This window comes from Suncus etruscus, chromosome 5, assembly GCF_024139225.1.
Source record: "Suncus etruscus isolate mSunEtr1 chromosome 5, mSunEtr1.pri.cur, whole genome shotgun sequence".
Lineage (NCBI taxonomy): Eukaryota > Metazoa > Chordata > Mammalia > Eulipotyphla > Soricidae > Suncus > Suncus etruscus.
In genome coordinates, this window is record NC_064852.1 from 77,915,145 (window position 1) to 77,935,060 (window position 19,916).

A 19,916-nucleotide genomic window follows, 5' to 3' on the forward strand; every position below is an offset into this window, starting at 1 on the left:
TACACCAACCTTCCCCCATGAATATTTCCTACCACTAATGCCCTCATTTTCCCTCCTGCCTGCCGTTGGGGCAGACATTTTACTACTCTCCCTCCCTCCTTCTCTCTCTTTCTTTCTTATATCTTCCCCTTGTGCTTGCACTGTTGTTAATGAAGGGGTACCATCCTTATCACTTTATCTCCACTCAAATGTTCTTCCAGTCCTGTTAGCACTCTGAGAATTATCTCTTATCTACTCTTTGGTACCATCATGCATACTACACTTGATCTTAGCCAAAAGGCTGAGAAGCGATATACCATCATGCATGAGCCCAGGATTTACTTTGTTATAATATCTTTATTTAAGCACCATAATTACAAACATGTTTGTAGTTGTGTTTCAGTTTTTAGAAAGAACACACACACCTACCAGTGCAACTTTCCCACCACCAATGTCCCACATCTCACTCCTTTCCCACCCCTTCCCTATATTAGAGATAGGCATTCTATTTCAGGATTTACTTTGAAATCTGTGTAGACAGTCTCTGTATTTATTTACCTATTTCTTATTTGCTATTTTTAGTTAGTATTTTCTCTTTTAAATATTTTATTATATCTAATTTTCTTTTTTTTTCTTTTTGTTTTTTTGGCTTTTGCGCCACACCCAGTTTTGCTCAAGGGTTACTCCTGTCTATGCACTCAGAATTTTGCCTGCTTTGGGGGGACCATATGGGACATTGGGAGATTGAACCGTAGAACAGTCTTGGTTAGCATGTGCAGGGCAAATGCCCTACTGCTTGGGTCACCATTCTGGCCCCTAATTTTCTTATTTTTTATTTAAATATGGTTTAATTATTTTTCACTTTTTCTTGGAAGTAATTATAGAAAATAGAAGAAGCAAGCATAATGAAAGATTCAATGAAAGATTCAGACTTCCTTTATCTCTTAAATTCTTTTAGAAATTCAGAGCAATAGTACAACTGTTGTGGTGTTTGCCTGGCACACAGCCAGCCAGGGTTCAATCCTCAGCACTTCATATAATAGGTGTCTTGAGTCCTGTTAGAAATAATCCCTGAGCACTGCCAGATATGACTTCAAAAGCCAAAAAAATAAAATAAAATTTTAGTTGCTTTTCTAACATATATATCATGCCACATTATTTTCCTCTTCAAAAATCTGAAGTAAAAAAACTTCAATAATATCACTGAATGTCATGGCAGAAAATTCCAATAGAAAAAGTGCCCCTGATCTGTGCATTTAGAAATGGGCAAAATGGCAAATTTCATGCTAAGATTATATATTACAAATATTTATGTTCACTACTACTAAAATATTTTAAAGAATTCTTGGAGAAAACAACTAATAAGCTAGAAAAATAGAACATAAAGTTTTGTAGAACTGTATAATCTAATAAGATTAAAAAAAAGTAAAATTACCATGGAAAAGAAAGAACTACATTACTATAGTTTAGATTACCCATCTTCTGTATAGCTTTCCAGAGCAGCAGTTGCTTTAAAAAATAGTATCCATTCCTAGTGTCAAATGAAGTAGCATAAACATGAGTTTGAATTAAAACCACTGTGTTTGTGTGTTTTAATTTCTTCAGTGACTTCCTAATTTATCAGGGCAAGGGCTTGTCTGCTTTCTCTAAGTTCTGGAACAACTTCTAAGGTGTTATTTGCTGAAAACATTTAAAACTAAAATTATTGGCCACGACAGTATGGTGAAAAGAATAACAAACAGGAAGAGCAATAGACAAACTAAAAGGTAAGAGAATGAAATATTAGAGAAAGGGAATGCATGGGAGGATCCAGACTTTAAGAGTACCAAAGTATACTAAGAAACTGATAAGACCAAACACATTCCAGAGCTAAACAGGCATTCAGAAAATCCTGAGAAACTCTCCACTTTCACCTCTGAGCAAGTAGAAAGGCAAGATTATAAATGACTTGGCTAACCATTCAAGAATTGCTCCTGCACACATTTACAGAGTCAGTCTACAAAGATTAGAATAGGGCTTTTGTTTTTCTTTAGGATTTAAGAAAATTCTTCAAAATACTAATGAAGTAATCACTAAATAACAGAACACAGAATTCAGATGTTACAGATAACAAAGAATAGAAACAACACTAAGCAAGTAACAACAATTCTAAAATGTAGCATCAACAAAACCTAAATGAAGAATTAAACTGATATTCAAAGTTTTCATATTGCAACATTAAAATTTTCTATTTTCAGAGGCAGGAGCAACAATAGAGTGGGTAGGGTATTTGCCTTCTATACAACCAACTCAGATTCAATCCCTTGTATCCTATAAGGTCCCCTGAGCTCACCAGTAGAGTGTAGAGTCAGGAGCAAATCCTGAGCATTTGTGGGTGTAGCTCAAAAATAATTTGTCAATATTCAACTACAAAAATGTTTTTGTTTTTTTGGGGGGCTACAGCCTGCAGCGCTCAGGGGTTACTCCTGGCTCCATGCTCAGAAATCGCTCCTGGCAGGCATGGGGGACCATATGGGATGCCGGGATTTAAACTGATAACCTTCTGCATGAAAGGCTAACGCCTTACCTCCATGCTGTCTTTCCGGCCCCACAAAAATGTTTTATAAAAATATATGGCCTGGGACTTCTGGGTGTCTTCAACTGGTATGTTGGGGGCTCTGGGCAGGACAGCTAGCCATAGGCCCCCTGACCTGACCACTTAGTCCAGGGGACTGAGATCCCCCACACACCAGGCGGGTCTTCAGGGCCATGCCTGGTTAATCGGGCCCTGGGGGAAGGGGGGATAGAAATTCCTCCCCATACATCCACAAACTACAGAGGCAGGGCTGGGCTCAGAAGACTCCACATGCCAGGACTTCTGGGTGTCTTCAACTGGTATGTTGGGGGCTCTGGGCAGGACAGCTAGCCATAGGCCCCCTGGGTTGACCACTTAGTCCAGGGGACTGAGATTGCCCCACACCAGGCGAGTCTTCAGGGCCATGCCTGTTTAATCGGGCCCTGGGGGGAGAGGGGAGAGAAATTCCTCCCTATGCATCCACAAACTACAGAACTGTGTGCCCCTGTGCACACTGCGTGTATTAAGAGTATTCCTTATCCTTATGTTATGTTTTGCGTATCCAGAATGTCCATTTTGTATTCTGCCCTTTCCCACACCCCTACAAAGCTCATTTTTACTCCTTAACTCTCTCACCCCCCCAAACATCACTAACCCACATTACTCTTTTTAACTTCAGTACTACACAATCCTAATCACAGACCAAAGACATGCATTGTGTGTAACAACCCCAAACTGTTTCAAGAGACATAAAATAGACACATATTTCTTTAGAATATTTTGTGTTTTTTCTCTGACAGCTATAAGTCTTACTAAATGTTCTCTTATATAGCGATGATTCTAACCACTTTTTATCTTCTCTTTATGAGCTGTTCAACAAGGAATTTTGGTGAAAGAGCCCCCCAGTTTAATGCTTATGATTGAACCATGTCATGGAGATTGTTGGACTTGTTCTTATGGTTCCCATATGCACCAATAACACCATGTGGCATTGCTCCCTTTTTTGCATAGGCACATTAAAATGGGAAAATACTATACATACAAATAAGATCCTATAATAGAGATTGGAACACACAAATCTTTAGTGCAAAGGGACCTTACACCCTGAACATTGACATAATGACCTGGCACAGGCCTCAGAAGAAAGGGCATTTTTCATTCACTCCTGAAACAGGGAAGCTATCCACGAAACATCTAGGTTTGTCTACCATTTCTACCATGTCTACCATGGAAGACCCTACCACTGCTCAGACATTGACCTGCTCAAAAGAGACTTCCCTTAACACTGAGAAAACTTAACAACAATGACCTGCTTACAGGACAGGGCTCCTTGCATTGCCCTTTAATGGTGAGGTGAAACAGGAGGATGCTCCACATCCTGACTTCAATATAGGATATGCAGATTCCAGGATCTTTAATACAGAAACATGATACCAACAACAGAGACTGTGTGAAAAATAAAAGTGTGTTGGCACTACAGACAATGTCTTGGATTGGACGATCTAGCTTGCCTGGAGCCTAGAGTTGGTCTTATGCCAGGAAACTTCAGGGGTAGGGTCTCTTTGTATTTAGGCCAAGGTTATTCCTTTCCATGACCCTCATATTTTGTTGGGCCTATGCAAACAACAATTGCCACTCTAACACTGTTTTTACTGTGCTCCTTTGACTCTAATCCTTAAAAAAAAACACTTAAAATTTGAGGTTAACTTAAGCTAATATGCATGTACATGGAAATGTAAAAATACTATGCCTCTAACGTTTAAGGAGTTACATAAGTTTTATGGTTTTAGATTGCCTTGTGTGCTGTTAAGAAATATTGTAATGTGCTACAATCTGGGGACTTGAGGGACAAAGTAATTGTACATGGATTTTGTTTTATTTATCTTAATGTTCTTTGGCTGAAAGTTCAAAGTTAAGATATCAGCAAGGGGACTTCTGAGAATTATGTTATGGGTGATTGTCCTTCCACTGTAACTTTACCTTGTCCTCTTTCTTTGCATCTTTGTTCTCATAATTAAAAATAAAAAATTTAAAAAATATATGGCCTTGGGCCGGAGAGAGAGCACAACAGTGAAGGTATTTGCCTTGCATGCAGAAGGATGGTGGTTCAAATCCTGGTATCCCATCCAGTCCCCCGAGCCTGCCAGGAGTGATTTCTGAATGTGGAGCCAGGAGTAACCCCTGAACACTGCCAAGTGTGACCCAAAAACCAAATATATACATACATACACACACACACACACACACACACACACACACACACACACACACACACATATATATATATATAGCTTGGGGCCAAAGAGGTGGCGCTAGAGGTAAGGTGTCTGCCTTGCAAGCGCTTGCCTAGGACGGACAGCGCTTCTGTCCCCCAGTGTCCCATATGGTCCCCCAAGCCAAGGGTGATTTCTGAGTGCATTGCCAGGAGTAACACCTGACTATCAAATGGGTGTGGCCAAACTCACAAAAGGGAATATATGGGAGTAGTGGGAAGTATATGTGTGGAAGCATAACCACTGGCATACTTGACAAGGACTTTAAACCAACCATTTAAAATAAGCTAAAAGAGGGACTGGATCAATATTACAGTGGTTAGGATGCTTGCTTGCATGTGGCCAATCTGGATTTAATCTTTGACATCCTATAAGGTCCCCTGAGCCCTCCAGGAGTAAGTCCTGAGTGTGGAGAACACCACAAGATGTGGCCTCAGTAAAACAAATAAACAAAAACAACAAAGTCTTAAAATAAGCTGACAAAAAGGGCCAGATAAATAGTAAATTGCTTGTCTTGCATGTAGCCAACAGTGCTTAATTCCTGGAATAGCATATCATTCCCCAAGCTCCACCAGAAAGGACTCTGAGCATAGAGCCTAGAGTAGTCCTTGAGCACTATGGATTCTCCCCCCGCAAAAAAGCCACTAAATTTTTTTAATTAAAAAAGTAATTTTTAATTGGGCCCAGATCAGTAATACAATGTGTAGGGCACTTGCCTTGTACATACTGACACAACTTGCCTTGTACAGGAGTAAGCCATTAGAACAATTAAGTGGGGCCCTGCAAACTAAAAATAAAATAAAATAATACCATCCTGGGAGTAAAAAGATAATGTGCTCATATCTCAGACAGAGTTTGGGATTCATAATATATAGAGAACTCCTACAGCTCAATAATAAGATAATCCAATTAACAAGTAGGTAAATGATTTGATTAGACATTTCTCTAAAGATGTGCAGAAGGCTAAAAAAAAAGCACATTCAACTATTTCCATATTTCTCATTATGGAAATGCAAAATTAAGACCACAAATACCACTTTCTTTTAGTAATCTAGTTGGTATAGTAGGGCAAAAGATAGAACCCAATACATTGCATTTAAAATGTAAAACATCTTTGTCTCTGCTTCCTCAGAATTGTTCAGAGAAGGAAGCAGGAGTGTTCAAGATTTGGTCAAACAGAATTTGCCTCCATGGTTGAGGAAGGCATTGCTGCTCTCAGAGATATAATGGATGTGAGTACTGCTTTACTAGAATTGCTCACTGTCTCCCTCATTGGCAATGGCCTCACATGTGGAATCAAAAGAGTTACCAAAGCCTTAGAAATTCATCAAGTCCATTTTTGTGTGCTTGCATCCAAATGTGCTGAGCCTATTTATGTCAAGTTGGTGGAAGCCCTTTGTGCTACACCAGATCAATCTAATTAATGTTGTTAACAACAAGAAACTAAAGGAATGTGTTGATCTTTGTAAAATTAACAAAAAGGGAAACTTCGCCAGGTGATTGGCTGAAAAATGTATTGTGGTTAAGGAGTATAAAAAAGAATAATAGGCAAAGGATATCACTGAAAAATATTTTAAATATAAGAACTGAGTTAGAGGCAGGAGTAATAGCACTGTGAATACGGTGTTTCCCTTGCACATGGCCAACCTGGCTTCATTTCCCAGTATCCTGAGTCTGCCAGAAGTATCCCCAAAACAAAACATAACAAATAGAAATGAACAAATAAGATTTTTGACATTTTAACAAAATTTGAGGACTGGAGTGAAAGTACAGTGGCTTGGGCATTTGACTTGCACATGGCCAACACAGTTTCCATCACTGCTACCCTATATGGTCCCTAGTTTGCCAGGCATATATCCGTGAACATAAAGTCAGGATTAAGCCCTGAGTAATACCCAAATAGCACCCAGCAAGAGGTGCAAAGCACTATGGTGAGCTGCCCTCGCACCCCCAGAGGCTGCAGTGAGTGGCTCTGCTCAACAAAGAGGCAGTGTGAAAATACTTTAGTTAATGAATTCCATCACAAAATGTAGAAATCACAACAGTGCAAAAGATACAATAAGAAAACAATGCAGAACTCCACCATGCTTAGAAAATTAAGATGGTAGCTCTGCAAGCCCAACAAGTATAAGCCACCTGTATAACCTCTCTGATCAAAAGACTTTAGAGAGGAAATGTGAAGAATGCTCACAGAATTCAAAGAAACCATGAAATGAACCACAAATAAGAATCAAGAGGATATTAAAGTAGAAATGAGAAAATTTCAAACTGTCATAACAGGATTGAAAGATTATTGTTTAGTAGACAAAATGAAAACCTCACTAAAAAGCCTCACCAGTAGAGTAACAGCTCGAAGGACAGAATCAGTGAGCTGGAAGATGAGCTACATAACAACTTCATTCAATAGAAGAGGTTGGAAAAGAGCCTTACAATAAATTATCAGATTATGTAAAAATCCTCAAAGAATGTGAACAGATAAAAATAGAATTCTGGGATAAACTCAGTAGAAACTATATAAAAATTCTTGGAGTCATAGATGCCCAGGAAGAAAATATCTATGAAAAACCAACAGTCAGGGACATCATTGCAAAGAACTTCCCAGAGCAAAGAGTGCATTCAACCACATCTTGCATGTCTAAAGACTATCAGCTAAAAGAGGTCCAAGAAAATCATCCCAAGGCACATCCTAATCACAATAATGAATACCATATATAGGGATAGAATGCTGAAAACAGTAATATCAAAAAGAAAAACTACCTACAAAGTGGCATCCTTAAGGCTTGCAGTGGATTTGCCACAAGCAATTCACAAGGCCCAAAGGTAGTGGTGGGATATAGTGACAAAATTCAACAAAATGAATGCTTCAACAAAAAACAAGAGTACTTCAACCAATCAGACTCACTTTCAGGTTTGAAGGAAGGATACACAGCTTCAGGGATAAACAATAACTCGGAAACTTTGCAGGCCTATAACCAGCATTAAAAGAAGAACTGAAAGGTCTACTTTATGGCAAGACAGATCCAACGAACACACCAAACTCCTCCAAATAGATGACATTAAAACCCATAACAATCATCTTTCTTAACATCAATGAACTAAATGTACAAATTAAAAGACACAGAATTACAATATGGATCAAAAAGTCAATACAACATTGTGCTGCCTGCAAAAAACACATCTGATTAGTCAGAGCAAACATAGACTCAAAGTCAAAGGTTGGAGAACAATCATTCAAGAAATAAAAAATGAAAAGTTAAGCATAGAATTACACTTTGATATAACAATTTCACTCTTAGTTATTTACCCAACAAATATTAAAAAGGCCTTTTATAAAGCAAGTATATCAACATTCCTAGCAAAATTATTCATAGAGCTGGAGGGTATAAGTCACCTCACCGTCCATGAACCCAGGAATTTATAAAAAACAGTCTTGTATTTTCATACAATGAAATATTTTGCAGCCATAAAAATAAATGAAGTGCTTGGGGCTGGAAAGATATCATGGAAGTATAGTGTTTGCCTTGCATGCAGAAGAATGGTGGTTCAAATCCCAGCATTCCATACCCCCGAGCCTGCCAAGAGCAATTTCTGAGTGTAGAGCCAGGAGTGGCCCTTGAGTGCTGCCAGGTGTGACCAAAAATAAATAAATAAATAAAATGAAGTGCTAATATATGTTACTTCATAGATTATCCTCAAAAACATACCAAGTGAAAAAATCATACATAGTATATGATTCCATTTAAATAAAATATCCAGAATAATGGACCAGAGAGATAGTACAAAAGGTTTCAGTTCTGCAACATTACCATTACAGTGATGACACTTACTGTTTATTAGCAAGTGGAAGGAAGACAAGGTCGTATCATAACAGGATTTATGGTGGTTGCCTTTCACATACATGGTAGATCCCAATTCAATTCCTAGCACTGGTTTCTAAACACTGCCAAGAATGTTCCCTGGACACAGGGAGCACTGGTGGGTATGGCCCAAAAAAATCAAATAAATAAATGAATATTTACTAAATAAATGAATGAATAAAGAAACAAAATAAATGGTTAGAATCAGTAAATTCTAAAAGACACAAAGTACATTAGTTGTTATCAGCTCCATACAGTAAATAAAGATTGAATGGGAAAATAGTTTCTTGGGTGAATATTTTTTAACAAGATGGAGATAATAGTTGTACAACTAGGTTGATAGTTTTATAATATGTGACTCTTTTTTTAATTTTTAAAACAAAACCTGCTAAAACTTTTTGTTTTTCAGAATACAATGAAAACTCCTTATAAATCTGTCATTCATCATTCTTCATTATCTGCCTCTTTGTCTCTTCTTCCATCCACATCCCAGAATCATCAGGGATGTTACTGGCAATACTTGAATATTCTCATTTATCTCCACACATTTGTATTGATAAATATTCTTTCTTTCCCTTTACTCTACAGCTTGGCTAACTCATTCTTCTTCAAGATTCTGCTCAGATTCATTTTCTCTAAAAAATGTTTCTTAATTGCCTCCCCCAATCTTACTCCCAAGCTCTAGTTAGAGTATAGATTTCTAACTGTGGGTTCCCATAACACCCTTTACATAGTGCATTTGTCACACTGTCTTCTAATTATCTCCTTCTCCAAACTGTGAGATTCTCAAGAGCAGAAACTGTGCCAGAAATAACTCCTGGCAGTGGTCCTGGCACACAGCACATGCTCATGAAGTGTTGATTTGTTAAACTAGAACACAACTTTCTCCAGCATAATTTTTGCTCATGTGCTTCCTTGTTTGGCCACCAATTCTCTTCTGTTTCTTTACAGTCAATGATATACTATAACCAATGTCCTCATGTTCCGAGGTCATTGATCCCCAATAGAATGTGTGCCTTTATCCCAAGAAAAACCTGCTCTCTACAGAAATGATTTAGCATTCATGGCCTTTTTCTAGTGAACTTGGAATTCCTTGTAATAGTGCACCAAGGAGCAATGTTCAAGATTCTATCAAACTGATCCTTTATACAATCTTAGATAAGTTTCCATTGTCCTCTGGAATTCTTTGTCCTCATCTATTATATAAGGATAGACATAACTTCCCCACCTATATACAAAATCATCTGAAAATTAAAATCAAGATAAGCTACACCTTAACATAGACAATATATTTTAACCATTTAACAGTCATAGTCCACCGGGTTTTTCAAAATAGAAACATGGAGTCAACCAAAATTGATTACTTCCCCAGTAATAGTTTGAAGTATTTTTTTTTCAGACCAAATATAAGTAAATATAAAATCCGGTCATGGCAATAGCATGATCATATATTAATCTTCATCATCTTCCTACGCATTATTGAGACAGTCTTGGATAGTAATGTTCAATGTCTCTTCTGCTCCACATACACAAGTAACTGAAATGACTAGAAGATGCTAAGGATGTGGCTAACACTGATGTCCTGGTTCCTAATTTACAATTTCATGGATGGAAAATGAGACAGTTTGGAGTTGTTTGAGACACACTCAGTGCATAATAACAACTGCTTACACTCTAGCCCAAGCTTGATAAAATATTAATTAATTAATCCCTAGTTTGAGATTGGAATTTAAGTCTTCTGAGAATGGAGTTGTTTGATTTTACTAAATTGGAAGAATACCAATTTGTACTTTTCCAACAAAATATGTTTTTAGAGATTTCCTTCTTACACGAAAAAATGTGGCTCCTTCTTGTCACTCTTAATAATTATGGTATAAGGTCATTCTAGCTTGCCCATTTAACCTAGAAATGTAGATTCAACTAAGATTAACCATTTTCCCAGCCACAGTCAGCAAATATTTTCTTTCTGGTTAATGTCTGCCCATACTATAGTAAAATAAATAAGGACAATAATTAGGTAGGTACTTTAGGCTTATTTTATATTTGTTTGCTATGAAATAAAATTGAATCCAATTAAAGCAAAGCTCTTCTTGTTATAAATTATCATAGGATTATTAAACAAATTAAGAAAAATTATTTAAAGGAGTCACAAGTCATAAAAATTTGATAAAGTGAAACGAAGACAGATCAAAAAAGTAGGAGAATATTTTCTTCTATTTTCTGTTGCTTAATAATCTGGAAGTGTTTTTTTTTTTTCTACAAAATTAGAGAAGTTTTTTCTTCTCTCAACCAGTTCCTACTAACAAAGCAAAAAGGAGGAAAAAGAGACTTATAAGTAAACTTTCCCTGGTTAAAAGCAGCTTTAGCTTTAGCAAAGATGTTGTGGGGAGAAGGAAAGGAATAAAATCCCTATTTCTTAGTTTACTTAAATCTATGCTATTACTTAGCTTACTTAAATCTGTACACTATGGGTCTAGAGTGTGGCCAGTCCAAGATCTAGAGCATATGTTTTACATTCAGACTCCCAATTTCAATCCTTAGCACTGCATGACCTATCAAAACTGCCAAGTTGCCTATTTCCCCACTCTCCCCATCAAATATATGCAGTAGACTGGTGGTGGCAATTGCCTGAGCAAATGAAAGATGATGTGTGAAAGCATAACAAGGTCTAACTTAGATCCAAATCTTAACATGAAGCAATTACCAGCTCTCAGCAAAACTACAAGAAAGTTTTATTAATTTCCATGCTGGTTTATTAAAACCAGCAGGGAGCAGTGATGAACTAGAATGGCCAAAGACAATAGAAAATGCTGTCTTCACAATGAGAAAAGGTTGAAGTAACCTCAAAACTGCAGCAATAAGGGCCAGAGAAAAAGTACAATTTATAAGGTTTTTACAATTTAACCTCCAAGTGCCTAACTCAATCTGGCATGCCAAGTAGTCCCCCTAAGCTTGCTAGGAATAACCTCTGAGCGCAAATCTAGGAGTAAGCCCTGAGGCTAGCCAGGTGCACCCTTGTCACCCCAGACCCCCCAAGAAAAACTTTGGCTCTATAGAATAGATTAACAAAACTTTCCCAATTTATCCCAGGTGTTTAGTATCCAATTTTCTTTACTAGTACTTTATCCCAACTAGTTACAATTACATTGTTATCCTGAATATTCCTTTACACAAAACCACATCACTAACAATCTCTACTTTTTCATGACACATTTAATTTATCATCTCTTTTATAAATCCTTTGATTTTTCCAGATGTTCTACTTTATATTTTCACGTGGGTATTATTTGTTTCTCTATTATAATATTTATCAGACTGAATTGCAATTCCTTTAAGTTCTTCCTCATTCCTCATGAATTTTATGATTGTGTTCCTTGGACTTAGCAAACTGTCCAACTTTAAGTAGACATTCACAAATGTTTATTGAAGACTTAGTGAATCCCAGGCCTCTCCCTGCCAGCATTCAGAAAAAGCTCTGAACAGTCCTGAAATTTGAGCTCCTATTTCCTATACAAAATCTCAGAGTTTAATTTATTTGGGGGAGTAATAAATAATTATAATTTCCAAGATTTCAATAGCATCATTAACAGTGGTAATAGAAAACATGCTAAATACATAGAAAAGGTCAGGAGGTATGGGCTTATGATCTGTGCTACCAGTAAATTTATATCAGAGGAGATCAAAGTAAAAGCACAGAAGTATAAAGATGCACCCCTGTATGTATGTTGTGTTCTAGTCACAATTGGACGAATTGAAAAATTGTCCTGCCTTTTTTCAGATTTGAAAATATGCTTTTTAGCAAAGATATATTAGAGGACTTATGAAAAAGAAATTTGGGAATAAATGCTTTGAACTAAATAGAACTCACACTCATCACATTATTATCATGGTTTGTTACTCTTGAAACATGGTATTACTGGTTGGGTTATTTTTCCCCTTGCTATATCCATAGTCTGCCCTACTCAGTGTTTTGCTCTTTTTGCCTCAGACCTGTTTTGATTTGAAGGTATCACCAGGTGCCTTAAACTTTCTGACTCAAGAAAGGTCTGACCTATCAAGGTCAGGGGACAGACAGAGAACTGACTTCTACTTTTCCTTACATTCTCCCACTCAGGATTCTGACAATGGCACCATCCCACTAGAGTCTCTGCCAACAACTTAGCTCCCTCAGACTCACAGCGCCTTCTGTTTCCTGGATGGAATCTGACTGACACAGAAGTCACCTGTTCTCAACCTTGAAAACAGTTCTTCCTCACATGTGTCAGTTTCCTCCTCTAACATGTCTACTGCTGGCCATTTCTTCTATTTGCATTGTGTTTTAAGGAGTCAGTGAGGATTGAGAAAGGCCATACAAAATAGTTCAGTTTAAATTTATTGATGTTTGTTATTTTATAGAAATATTACAAGGTGGAATAATTGTTGTTCCCCCTAGTGATTGTTTAGAACACTGACACTTAGAAGTCACCAGGGGTCAATTTCTGGTTTTCCCCCTCCTTCTTTCTATAACTTCTTTCTATAATGGAGAGAAGCTGTGTAGATCTGTCTCATTTCCTTTCAATTCAATGAATCTGCTTCCAGCATCAGTGGTTCAGTAGGATCTTACCAAAACCTTTCCTAACATTCTTTTGTTAAAAACACTTTGGATTCCCCTGAGATTATTACTAATACTGTACACTTTTATCAATTATTTTTTATTCTTACCAGTAAAAATACTTCACTTAATCACTCATTTCTCAACATTGCTTCGGTTTTCTCATTACTTTCATCACCTCATTCTTCCCTTTCCAGATTGAAAACTAGCAGCAGATCTTTTAGGATTGAAGCAGAAGCAAATATTGCTAGCCACTTCACTTTTAAGTGCCTTTTTTCCATACAGGTAAATTGAGTTGTGTGTGTGTGGGGGGGGGGGGGGGGTTGGACAAAGATAATGAATACACAACATAAAGGTCCTTTTAGATGTTACGGGTTTAATGAAACACAGGATGAGCACCACCAGGTAAAACCAATATTAATTTGTTGTTTCTCCTATATTCTGATATATTTGCCTAAAACACTGTGTTACTTTGCCTTTCATTTGCACATATTTCTGTGGAGTATGCCTAATACTCTAGGTTTTAAAGCCTTTTTTTTTTTTGGTACAGTTACCAATGAAAAGAAGATTTTTTTTTAGGTCACATCCAGCGGCACTCAGGGGTTACTCCTGACTCTGTGCTCAGAAATCGCTCTTGGCAGGCATGGGGGACCATATGGGATGCCGGGATTCGAACCACCATCCGTCCTGGATCAGCTGAGTGCAAGGCAAACAACCTACCTCTGGCTATCTTTCCACCCCCCAAAAGGAAGGTTTTTTAAATTTTTCTTATCTAGTTGTTTATGGGTATGAGCAAAGAATTTAATTTGTGGTTGACAAATAATGAGGGTTTACAAAATGTTATCTATTTGATCATTTCTTTGCATAAATCTACATCTTATTGTATCAAAGTATCAGTTTATGATAGAATTAATGTCTATGTTATCAATGGTATTCAGAGTCATAAGCAGAAGGATATGAATAAATGTCTTCAGTTCTGAGTTCCTGAAAACCTGATATATTGGAGACTGAGTCAGCAGACATCATCATGGTTGCTATAGCAACCATGGAGATAATTGTCCTCCTCCTCTGCTTGATGGGGTTGGAAGATAATATTTGCTTAACCCTGCTCTAGTCACAGTCTCCCATTTCTCGTGCCATTAATATAGCAAGAAAGAGGAAAAAAATAACACCATCCCTGCTGGTGAAACATGTGAAAAGTCAGTAAGACTATAGACAAAGTGGTCCTATTAAAGTTAGTTTAGAGAAGAGAATGATTACCACACTATTAGAATGGTCAATATGAACATAACCTAAGGAAGCTTATTGTCATGTTCTATAAAATGTATCTATGATAGGAGATTTATATCTAAGAATGGGTATAATAAAAATAAATTCAAGTTTAATTTACCATGAATTCCTCCTACTTTACTTGTCATGTCTAGAAGTATATTAATTAGAGTCATAAAGACCACCAAAATTTATATTATTGACTTTCAACCATATTATAAGTGAATAAAAGCAGTTACCAAACATGGAAAAGTAGTAAGCACTCTACCCCATATCTAGGTTATATTGATAAATAGTTAAATATGGTTCTTGACTTCAGAAATGTCACCTGGCTGAGAAAAACAGATATAATCAGATATGATTATAGGAAACAAATAGCTTTGTGGTACCAGTTGACACAACCACATTAGCAAGTATAAAATTGTGATGATAAAAATATATCAACTGTGTCTAACCATTTAGAGTGCATTTTCCTTCTTCCCTCCCATTGTTGTTGTAATGACCTGGGATTGCACATCGTTTTTTTTTTTTTTGTTTTTTTTTTTTGGTGATTGCACACTGACCTTGGTTCCTACCCAGAGTCACACACTTTTACTTTCAGAGCTTGCATATGAGCTTGCAGAGGGCAGCACTCAAATAGTTCTGGTTTTCTTTCACATTCTTGTCTAGGTGAAGTGCAGGGGAGGGAGTCACTGGATGCCAATACACATGCTGACCAAAAGTTATACCAATGCTAGCTACTATGTCCACACACATTTTTCTCTTTTACTACCCTTTTTATTTTTTAATAAAATTTTTATTGAATCACTACAAGATACAGTTTAAAAGTTGAGTTTCAGTCATACAATATACAACACCCATTTTTTCACCGGTAAACGTTTCCTACCACCAATGTCTGAATTTCCACCCACAAATCTCTCTCTCTCTCTCTCTCTCTCTCTCTCTCTCTCTCTCTCTCTCTCTCCATCATTCTCTTTTTCTTTTTTCTTTCCTTTCAGGGACTGTGGTTTGCAAAGTATTAATGAAGGGATATCATTCATACCACTTAACTTCCTCTTAGCACACAGTTCTTGTCCAGAATAATCAGTTCCAACTATCTTTTTTTTTTAATTTTTTATTGTGACTGAAGTGCATTACACAGAATTATTTACGGTACATAGTGACAATGAATGAAGGACATTCCCACCACCAATGTTGTCCTTCCTCCACTCCTGTTCCCAGCATACCTCCCATATCTCCCTCCTTTACCCCACAGAATACTAGTGTAACTGGTCTCCATTTTACAGCTTGTTGTAGATTGGGTATCTATTCTGTTGTCATTGGAGATAAAAAGGATAAAAAAAGGGAAGAAAAAATTTGGTAGCAACTACCAAAAAAGGAAAGAAGAGAAAAAAAGAAAGAGGGAAGAAAAAATACACCAACAGAGAAAAAAATCTCCAAATAATAACCACAAGAGTGAAAAAGAAAGAAAAAAGTGGGAAAAAAAGAAGGAAAATAAAGTAAAAAACTAACAAATCAAAGCAAAACAAGAAAAAGAAGGGGTGCTGGAGTGGCAGGGTTTGGTGTTCCTCCCACTTTACAGCTTGTTGTAGATTGGGTATCTATTCTGTTGTCATTGACCAGTTCCAATTATCATTATCATAGTTACATTCTCTGGTCCCTTCTCTGCCCTACTACACTCCTTCGCTATTTGTGGCAAGCTTCCTATTGTGGACTAATCCTCCTGACCCTCGTCTCTTTTGTCTCTGGAAAATATTACTAAACTATTTTTTTATATCCCACAAATGAGGTCAATCATTCTATGTCTATCCTTCTTCCTCTGGCTCTTTTCGCTACACTCCATATCCATTCATGAATAAGCAAATTTCATGACTTCATTTTTTCTAGCAGCTGGGTAGTATTCCATTATGTAGATGTACCATAGTTTTATTAGCCACTCATTTGTTCTTAGGCACTTAGGCTGTTTCCAGATCCTGGCTATTGTAAATAGTGCTGCAGATGTCTTTTCTGCATTGTCACGTTTTCTTATTGCTATTATCACTGGGGATGGCACAACCTAATTATAATACTTATACACTCCTGTCTGTAAGTGCACCAGAGATTGTTCATTTTGGTACAATATCATGAGGTCCAATGGCAGAGCTGTCCAGTTCTAGTGTGTGCAGCCTACCAGGGACCACAAATATGTAAAGCAAGTAGTCTCTCCCACTGAGCCATCTGTAACTTGTATCTTTCAGACAAAACTCCAATTTCCTATCAAGTACTTGATGAGAATTAAAGTTTTACTTCTTTTAATGCGTGCAGGGATACTTGGTTCAGTTAAAGTATTGAGCAGACAGATAAAATTGATAGACATAATTTTTATCATTTGGGTTTTTTTAATTTAATAATTATGCTTTAGAGGTAAGAGAGAGAGCACAGTGGTAGGGCATTTGCCTTGCAAGTGGTCTATTCAAAATGGACCTGGGTTCAATCTCTGGCACCCTATATGTTCCCACAAACATGCCAGGAGTTACACCTGAGTGTCACTTAGTGTGACCCCCAAAAGAACTTTTAAAATAATTATTATGCCTTATTAAGAACCCAATAAATATCTTTAAGACCTATTTCCAAAGCTAAGGAAATAGTTCTCAAGGTGGGTTTAAAGGTGTCTCAAGCACATTTTATATTATAATTATATTAGATTTATTCTACAATAGAATCAATTGGGTGGTTATATATTAAAATTCATGTTTTTGTAATATACTATCTGTAACACCTAAATTAAATATCTAGTTACTATATAATAGAATTATTATTAATAGGTATCCCAGATTATTATAATGCTCTCCACCATATTTTAGGTTTTCATTCTTAAAAGCCTAGGTTGATCTGAGGGACAAAAGGTGTTTACCTAAATTATTTTTCTAATTAAATGTGTTTTACGAATTATTTTTTTCTAGTTATATCTTCTCTTTACTGCAACATTCTTAGCCCAAAGGCTTTGAATCTCCACTAAATTCCTAGGTGTAGTTAAAGACTTCTGATATATATATATATATATATATATATATATATATATATATATATATATGTGAACAAAACAGTTTATGCTTAAGTATGCATCCTTCTGGAATAAAAACCTATAAGCGTCTTCAAAGTATCAAAGAGACTTTAGGACATAAAATAGTGGACTTTACAGGACTAAAAATTTTTTATAAACACTAATTTCCTCTTTTTTTTTTTTTTACTTTTTTTTTTTTTTTTTTGGGCCACACCCGTTTGACGCTCAAGGGTTACTCCTGGCTATGTGCTCAGAAATCGCCCCTGGCTTGGGGGAACCATATGGGACGCCGGGGGATCGAACCGCGGTCCTTCCTCGGCTAGCGCTTGCAAGGCAGACACCTTACCTCCAGCGCCACCTACCCGGCCCCACTAATTTCCTCTTAATAAAACTGATTTTCCCATTGGGGTCAGTACACAATAGATACTAAGCAATAAAATGTTCAAGTTAAGTAATAAAATGAGTCAATTTTTATTGACATTATGGATAATTACTATGCTATAAACACATATTCCTTCCATACAACAACACTTTAGCCCTTAGAGCAGAAAGCAACATTATCTCCATCTAAGTTTCTAATACAATTACAATAATTAAATTTTATTGAGCATTTACTGCTTGCCACAAACTATTCTAAATACTTCATATTTTTAATCACATACCATCCCTAATATGAGTTCTACTCTCACACTCATTATACCACTGAAGAACCTATAACTTTTCACAAAGGTTTTTTTTCTCAGCTCAGCATAAAACATCCTAATCCTCATTATTAGAGCTACCCTTTATTGAACTCATTCTATTCTAACACTGATGTTAGCATTTATTTGATAGAATTAAAATCTGACACATAAAAAAGTAAGCAACTTTCCAAAAATCTCTCACCTACCTGTAAACAGAGCTAGGATTAAAACCCTCGTCTGACTAGAGAGCCCCTCTAGACAGCCCTACTTTCTACTGCTCAAGTATCTCACTAGACTATTAATGCTATTTGTTGCTCTTAAATTTCTATGGAGAGTCACTTCCACGAGAATAGATTCCTCCCTACCTTCCCTCACATTTATTGCATCAAAGGTCTCCAGGAATAGCCTCCAATTTTCTATGGGTATTTCCATGGTGGTTCCCAGGGGTTCTGGGTGACAGTGTGCCAGCCATCTTTGGCTCTGTCCCTGTTCCCAGACCACACACACAAGGTCACATCAATTTCTCAGGGATGTCAGAGCTCTTAGAAGCCTTTTAGTGTCAGAGACACAATGGGATTCGACAGTACTGCTGACTCACAGAAGAACTAGATGGGATCACATTTCAAATATTGCCTCTGTGTTATGTTCTGAGACCATTCAGAGCCTGGTTTAAAAAAATGCAGTCACGACTCTCCTCAGGCTGGGGCTGTTGATTTTGTTAGGTGAGATCACCAGAGGAATATAAAACAAAGGAGAAAGAGTGGCAAGAAGGAAAAATAATTGGTGGGTATATGAGGTCAAACAAAAGTCAAGATGCAGTAGAGGAAAAGCCTGACCATGGCATTCTGTTCAGTTTAAACTCAAGGTTTAAGAGCCTAAGGAATGAATTAATTCATTCCTTTCGAGTGTGAATTGTTTACTTCTATCTGTCTCTCTCTCTCTCTCCCTTTCTCTCTTTTTCTCTGTCTCTGTCTCTGTCTCTGACTCTCTGTGTCTCTATCTCTGTGTCTCTATCTCTGTCTCTCTGTCTTTCTCTCTCTCTGTCTTTCTCTCTGTCTCTGTCTCTCTGTCTCTGTCTTTCTGTCTCTGTCTCTGTCTCTGTCTCTCTCTGTCTCTGTCTCTCTCTGTCTCTCTCTGTCTCTGTCTCTCTGTCTCTCTCTGTCTCTGTCTCTCTGTCTCTGTCTCTGTCTCTGTCTCTGTCTCTCTCTCTCTCTCTCTCTCTCTCTCTCTCTCTCTCTCTCTGTAGAAAGAGGCTAAACCATGATCTCTAAAAACCTGATAACACCCCTAGATCGTATGCTCAGCACACACCCTGCAAATGTTTTGTGTTCAAAGCACACAACATTCGTAAGGCTAACCACCTATTTATGCTGGCCTTTTAATATTATGCAAGACTTGGTCCTTCCTTTGCTCACCACTCAGTGACTGTGCTGATTTAACATTTTATAGACACATAAATTTTTCTTTAGAAGCTGTGCCGAGAATGTGTGCCTCCGTAGGCCAGTTTTTTATTAAAATCAGATGATGAATAAATACATAAATAAATATATAAATAAATAAGCAAGCATGCTCACACTTTGATGAAAGGCTGCCCCCTAGTGAAACTTTTTAGCAACACAGTCAACTGACATTTATTGTTACTAATACTGCAGTGGTTTCTTGACACA

General features: G+C 37.1%; 1 pseudogene; it reads left to right on the plus strand.

Annotated features, from left to right (window-relative positions):
• Nucleotides 1-5,996: 5,996 nt before the first annotated feature.
• On the plus strand, nucleotides 5,997-6,378 carry LOC126009032 (40S ribosomal protein S12-like; annotated as a pseudogene).
• The last annotated feature ends 13,538 nt before the right edge of the window (nucleotides 6,379-19,916 follow it).